Raw genomic sequence first — 6,157 nt, 5'->3', positions numbered from 1 at the left:
GGTAGGGGGTGGTGGAAATTGAGTCTGTTTTGGATATGTTAACCAAGAGTTTTCTATAGACTTTAAAGTAGAGATGCCATGTGGGAAATTCCACATCTTTGTGCAGAGTTTAGGCAGCCATTGGAGCTACAGACGCTGGAAGAGGTGGAATTTGGAAGCCTGGGGTGAGATGAGGTCACCAAGGTACTAAAGAGTGAAAATCTAAGACTGAGCAGGGTGCAGACCAAGGCCTGGAGCAGCCTAGAAGCAAGGACAAGAGGGAGCTAGTGAGGTGGGGAGAGAGCAGGCAAAGGAGGTGAAGAAAGTGTCTAAGGATGTAGTGGATGGAGCACAAGGAGTGGGACAGGGATGTGGTGCAGGAGGACACTGGAGACCAGAGCCAGCAGGCCAGGCAGGTCCTGCTCCACAGACAGGGAAGAGAACAGGTTATCCTTTGATTCAGAATGCTGTTGCTCATAGTCCAGAGAGCTCATGGGCCCTAGACACGAGACCCAGCTCCAGATGACTTTTGGCTGTTCATAAAGCTCAAGCCAATTTCTTGTGTAGAGTAGTGTGCCAGGGCTGCAGTGGGCCCACATTATTTTTGTGTGACTTTGGGGAAAAAAAAACAGCTGCTGCCAAGGCACCCCCAAATATATCAGAGTAGTAGCGTGCTCCGAAGGATTGTCAGCAGCTGAGTTTTGGAACTAGAGCTCCAGGCTTTTCTTCCACCATTCCTCCGGGTTGACTGGAAACCCCAACCTTTTAGTCAGTCACTGAACACGTTAGCCATCTCCACAACCCAGAGAACCCCCTTTCTCTGGGTAGCCTCTGGTCCACACAGGGTTGGGGGAGATTTCATGTCCTTCTGCTGGGAACCCTCATACAGTGAACAAACTACGCAATCTGATCCAGTGACCCCATGCAGACCCAGGATCCCAGGTTGTGTGAACTTGGGTCAGTAACAAAGGCCCTCTGTTCCTCATTTTTCTCCACTGTCATTTGGGATGATAACTTAGAGTGCTACTGCAGAGATGGAATGAATTTATACTTGTTAAAGTGTCTGGGAAGTCTCTGGGTGGTGCAAAGGGTTAAGTGTTCAACTCCTAGTCAAAGGGTTAGATCTGAATGTTGCTGAACTGGGTCTTAAATGAATCCTTCACAGGAATGTCACAGCTGCTGTTTGACTTCTCATCTCCAACCTTGCCTCTCTGAAGGGGCAGATGAAGGGTCCGTTTGTGGTTAATCTAGACTAGGACACAAGCACCAGACCTAGACTTGGACCCAAGTCCAGTCCACTAAGCCAAGTCCCTCCACCTGATCAGGATTTGTGGACATTCAAAGCCACTTACCTTGGCTTCCCACCTGGTGAAGGAATTACACAGCAGCCTGTTGCTATATGGTACTTTGACCACACGGTGGCGCTTCAGGCTTAACAATCCCCGAGTCTTTAAGATTCGAAATTCAAACTTAACGGCTGGCTGTGCACTCTTTTCTTAGACTGACACAGATAACCATTGCCAGTCAGCACAGAGCTGTCAGGGACGCTTGGTTCTTTTAGCTGGTTTCCCCAGTTTTAAGGAAAGGCTGGGATTTCAAATGAAAGGATCAAGAGTTCCGCAGCCAAAGCCGATTTTGCAGGGTTTTCACATCGCACCAAATTCCAGGTACAAAGCAAAATGGCATCAACCAATGTGGGAGATGAGAATCATCTGTCATGTGTCAGAATTTTTCTTTTTCTGTAAAAGATTTTTCTGAAGCTATGACCTGAATCCAGTACAGACCTTAGCTTCTTCCAGAAAAAAAAAAAAAAAAAGGGTGGTGGTGGTGGTGGTGGTGGTGGTGGTGGTGGTGATGGTGGTGCTGGTGGTGGTGGTGATGGTGGTGAAACCAACACTTTTTTGTTCTTTTCTTGGAAGTTATCTAGGACATGGGCCTGAGTTTGAATATCAACTGTGCCACTAACTAGTCTAGGGGACTCAATGAAGTTTATTGTCTCTGTGCCTCAGTTTTCTCATCTTTAAAGGAGAGTTAATGATAATAGGGCTTCTTCATAGGATTGTTTAAAATGGTTTAAAATCAGGAAAGATATGTGTCAGGGTATTATTCTTTCACCATATTTATTGTGTATTCTGAGCAAATAATCTGAGAAGCTGGACTATATGAAAAGCATAGCTTCAGGACGGGAGGAAGACATTATCTGTGACATGCAGATGGCACAACTTTGTTTGCTGAGAGTGAGGATGACTTGAAGCACTTACTGATGAAGATCAAAGACTACAGCTTTCAGTATGGATTACACCTCAATGTAAAGAAAAACAAAAATCCTCACAACTGGACTAATAAATTACATCATGTAAATGGAGAAAAGATTGAAATTATCAAAGATTTCATTTTACTTGGCTCCGCAATTAATGTCTGTGGAAGTAGTAGTCAAGAAATCAAATTAATGTATGACATTGGGCAAATCTTCTGCAAAAGCCCTGTTTGAAGTGTTAAAAAGCAAAGTTATCCCTTTGAAGACTAGCATGGCCTGACCCTAGTCAGGGTATTTTTAATAGCTCCAATGCATGTGAGAGCTGGTCAACGAACAAGGAAAGCCACAGAAGAATGGATGCATTTGAATTGTGGTGTTGGAGAAGAATATTGAATGTAAAAAGGACTGCTAGAAGAATGAACAAATCTGTCCTGGAAGAAGTTCAGCCAGAGTGCTCCTTGGAAGTGAGAATGCCCAGACTTCGTCTCACCTACTTTGGTCATGTTGTCCGAAGGGACAATTTTCTGGAGAAGGATATCATGCTGGGTAAAGTGAAGGTCAGTGAAAAAGGGAAAGGCATTCAAGGAGATGGATTAACACTGTGGCTGTGATAATGGACTCAACCCTAGAAAGATTGTGACAATGGCACAGAACTGGGCAGTGTTTTGTTCTGTTATGCTTAGGGTCGCTATGAGTTGGAGCCAACTCAACAGCACCTAACAACAATGTTATGGGATTGTGGTAAGGTTGAGTTAAATTAAGTGGAACCAAATGAAATTGCCAATACTCAACAGCCTTGGACCTACAAAGATGGCAATTTTATGTGGTTCATACTAAAGCCTGTAAGACTCTGTGCCAGGGGCATGGTGAGGCTTGGTGTCAGTGGTCTGCTATTATCATAGCCAGCATGACAAGAGTACAGGAAGCACTCACTATGAACATTTAGAAAATCAATCACCTGTCTTCTGGAATTTTTTTTCCAGAAGGTTTTTACTGCTAGATGATGCCATTTCTCTGCATGCTCACTCACTGTCGTCAAGTTGGATCCAACTCATAGCTACCCTTCCTTGGGTTTCTGAGGCGTTATCTCTATGGAAGTAGATTGCCCGATCTTCCTTCTGAGGAGTAGCTCATGGGTTTGAATTGCCAGGCTTTTGGTTAGCAATCAAATGCCTTGCCACCAGAGCTCCCAAAATGAAAATTTGTCTGAAATATATCTGACTGGGTATCACAACTAAACCTTTAGCAACGTCTTCTCTACCTCAAGACATCTTTCAAAGAGAAAATCAAAGCTAACCCAGTACCAACTGTGAAATGAGTAAAGTGAACTCTTTTTTGTCCCTTTTGAGCTTCTCTCCAGCACCTCCTGTGTACCGTATGGAACTAGCCTTCAGAGTGCACTGTAATCCTTGGATGGATATTGAAATTTCTCTCCCTCAACCTCTCTGATGCACACACATGAAAGGTTATCAATTCTGTGTCCCTCTTTGCAAGCCTAGTCAATATTATTGTTGTTGTTGTTGCTATGTGCCGTCGAGTCGGACCCGACTCATAGCGACCCCTCCTTGGGTTTCCGAGGCAGTATCATTACGGAAGTAGATTGCCCCATCTTCTTTCCGAGGAGTGGCTAGTGGGTTTGAACCGCCAGCCTTCTGGTTAGTAGTCAAGTGCCTTTAGCCACTATGCTACCAGAGATCCCAAGTCAATATTAAGTAATTTGATTAGCCAGAAGGAATAGATCATATTTTCATTTTGTCACAAGTTTTCACAGACTAAGTCCAAAGGAATGAGAATTGCAGACACTCAGCAGACACATGTGTGGAATTCTCTTGACCAGAAGGGTCTTTGGGAGCCTAGTAGTTAGGCCAGCCCAGGCCAGGGACAGTACAGCATTGTCCTTTGCTCCTGTAGGCCCTGGGGACAGAAGTCATTGGAGTCCTTGGGTGGTGAAAATGGTTAAAGGTTAACCTACTTAGCTACCAACTGAAAGGTGGGAGGTTTGAGTCCCCAAAGGTGCCACAAGTAGACTGGAAACTCCTAGGGAACAGAGCTTTTCTCTGACAGACATGGCATTGTTATGAGTTGGAGTTACTCAGAGGCAACTGATGTGAGATCATTGGCCAGCTCTGAAGCCAGGAAGCCTGAGATGGGGGGCGGCTGACAAAGTGACTCCAGGAGTGGATCCCACCAAAAGCAAGGCAGCCACACTCCTGGAAATGCAGAAACAAACAAAGACCAGATAACAGTCACGTTTGCAGAGGATTTTCTTCCCTGATACCCTTCCTTTGCATTCTTCTTCTTATTATTATTATTATTGTGAAATATACACGTTCATTTGCTTCTTGATCTCATTTATTTCCTGAAACTATAGAAATTTACTCTAGCAAATTCCATATATGGTATCTCACCCTCTCTGCCTCCTTGTCATGTGAAGAATAAAAGGCTTGTGTTTCTCATTGCACACTGTACATAGGCCGTAGGAGAGAAGCTATGTCTTGATGGATTTCATCACACATCATAGAACATGTAGCACACAAGGCTATGTGTTTATAGACATATGTCCAATTTGGGGAATGATGTCTGAACTCTTCAATTCACTAAACATGGATTCAAAGCTAAGCTAGACACAAAATTCAATATATATGAAGTTCAAGAGTATGCAAAGCTAATCTATAGAGTGATGGTAATCAGAGCAGTGGTTGTTGGAGGATTGACTGAAAGGAATAGGGTAGAACTTTCTGGAAGTACTCTATGCCTTTATTAGGGTGGATACATTTGTCAAAACTCATGGGACTGCTCACTGAAGATCGAAAAAGGCAGCATTGAAAAATGCCCTATCCCACAACTATCACAGTCTTGACAGAACGGCCCATTATGTAATGGAGGAGAGAAGGGAATTTCCATATACTTAAAGTTCCTCTCGAGGCTGTCTACGCAATTGAAAAATATATAAAACATCAGCCAATTTTCCAGACAGTTTCAAAAATCAAGGGCCGCGTTTTACATTGTCTATGTTTTTTCAAATGTTTACAGTGTATTTACAAAAAGTAGTCAGTTGGGTGGCGGCTATAATTAGGAAAACTGGCAGTGAAAATTGACACATACCATAGAAGCTGGATAATTGCTGCACTGCCATATACAGTATTGTTATCAAATGGTATTCAGCAAGGAATCCAATTGGTTCGCACAAGCTCAACATCGTTGTTAATAGCAAAGAGCCTGTCTTCCTTATTACTCTGAGTATGAAGTTCCAGGAATGATCCGCCATATGGTAGTTAACATTAGAATCAAAATGAGCCTGTGCTTTTTGTGTGAGATGCTGAAATTTTTATTAGAAAATCAGAAAAGCCTAATTTCCAACCAAGTTCCTGAGACCTGCCATCTGCTGTATGAAAAAGAAAATGGAGATTTTTTTTTTTTTTTTTTTAACCATTTGCTTATTGTGAAATGTGGAGCGCTGGTGTCTGTGTTGGAAGAAGCTGGGCTGGGGGAGGGGCGGGGCGGAAGCACAGCCCAGCGAGCCCACTTGGCAGGGGAAACAAGAGAGTGTCAGCTGAATGGTGGCTAGGCTTTGGAAGCGTAATTATGAAAATCACCTCTTTTTTCTCTCCTCCTGACCACATGTTCCTTCCATACAGGAACAGCACATAGAATCCAGCTTTTGAGAATAAGCAAAGTTCCTATTTGAGAAAGAAGGAACTTCAACAAGTACTAGTGTCTCAAAGTTAGTGACTTTCTCCGTGGAGGGGGTGGTACAAATGAAGCAGGAAGGCTACAAACGTGGAAGCCCAGAGAGGTGTGGTGAGTGCAGGGGCAAAAAAGCTTTCTTAGGGAAGCTCCAAGATGAGGAGAGCTAAATGGACAGGGGAGAGTAATAAGGGGAAGGCTCCTCAACAAATTGTCTGGAATTTTACTCCAGGT

The sequence above is a fragment of the Orycteropus afer genome, unplaced genomic scaffold, assembly GCF_000298275.1.
Source record: "Orycteropus afer afer isolate SDZICR_OR568_19922 unplaced genomic scaffold, OryAfe1.0 scaffold00134, whole genome shotgun sequence".
Lineage (NCBI taxonomy): Eukaryota > Metazoa > Chordata > Mammalia > Tubulidentata > Orycteropodidae > Orycteropus > Orycteropus afer.
Note: the sequence above shows the minus strand (reverse complement) of the source record.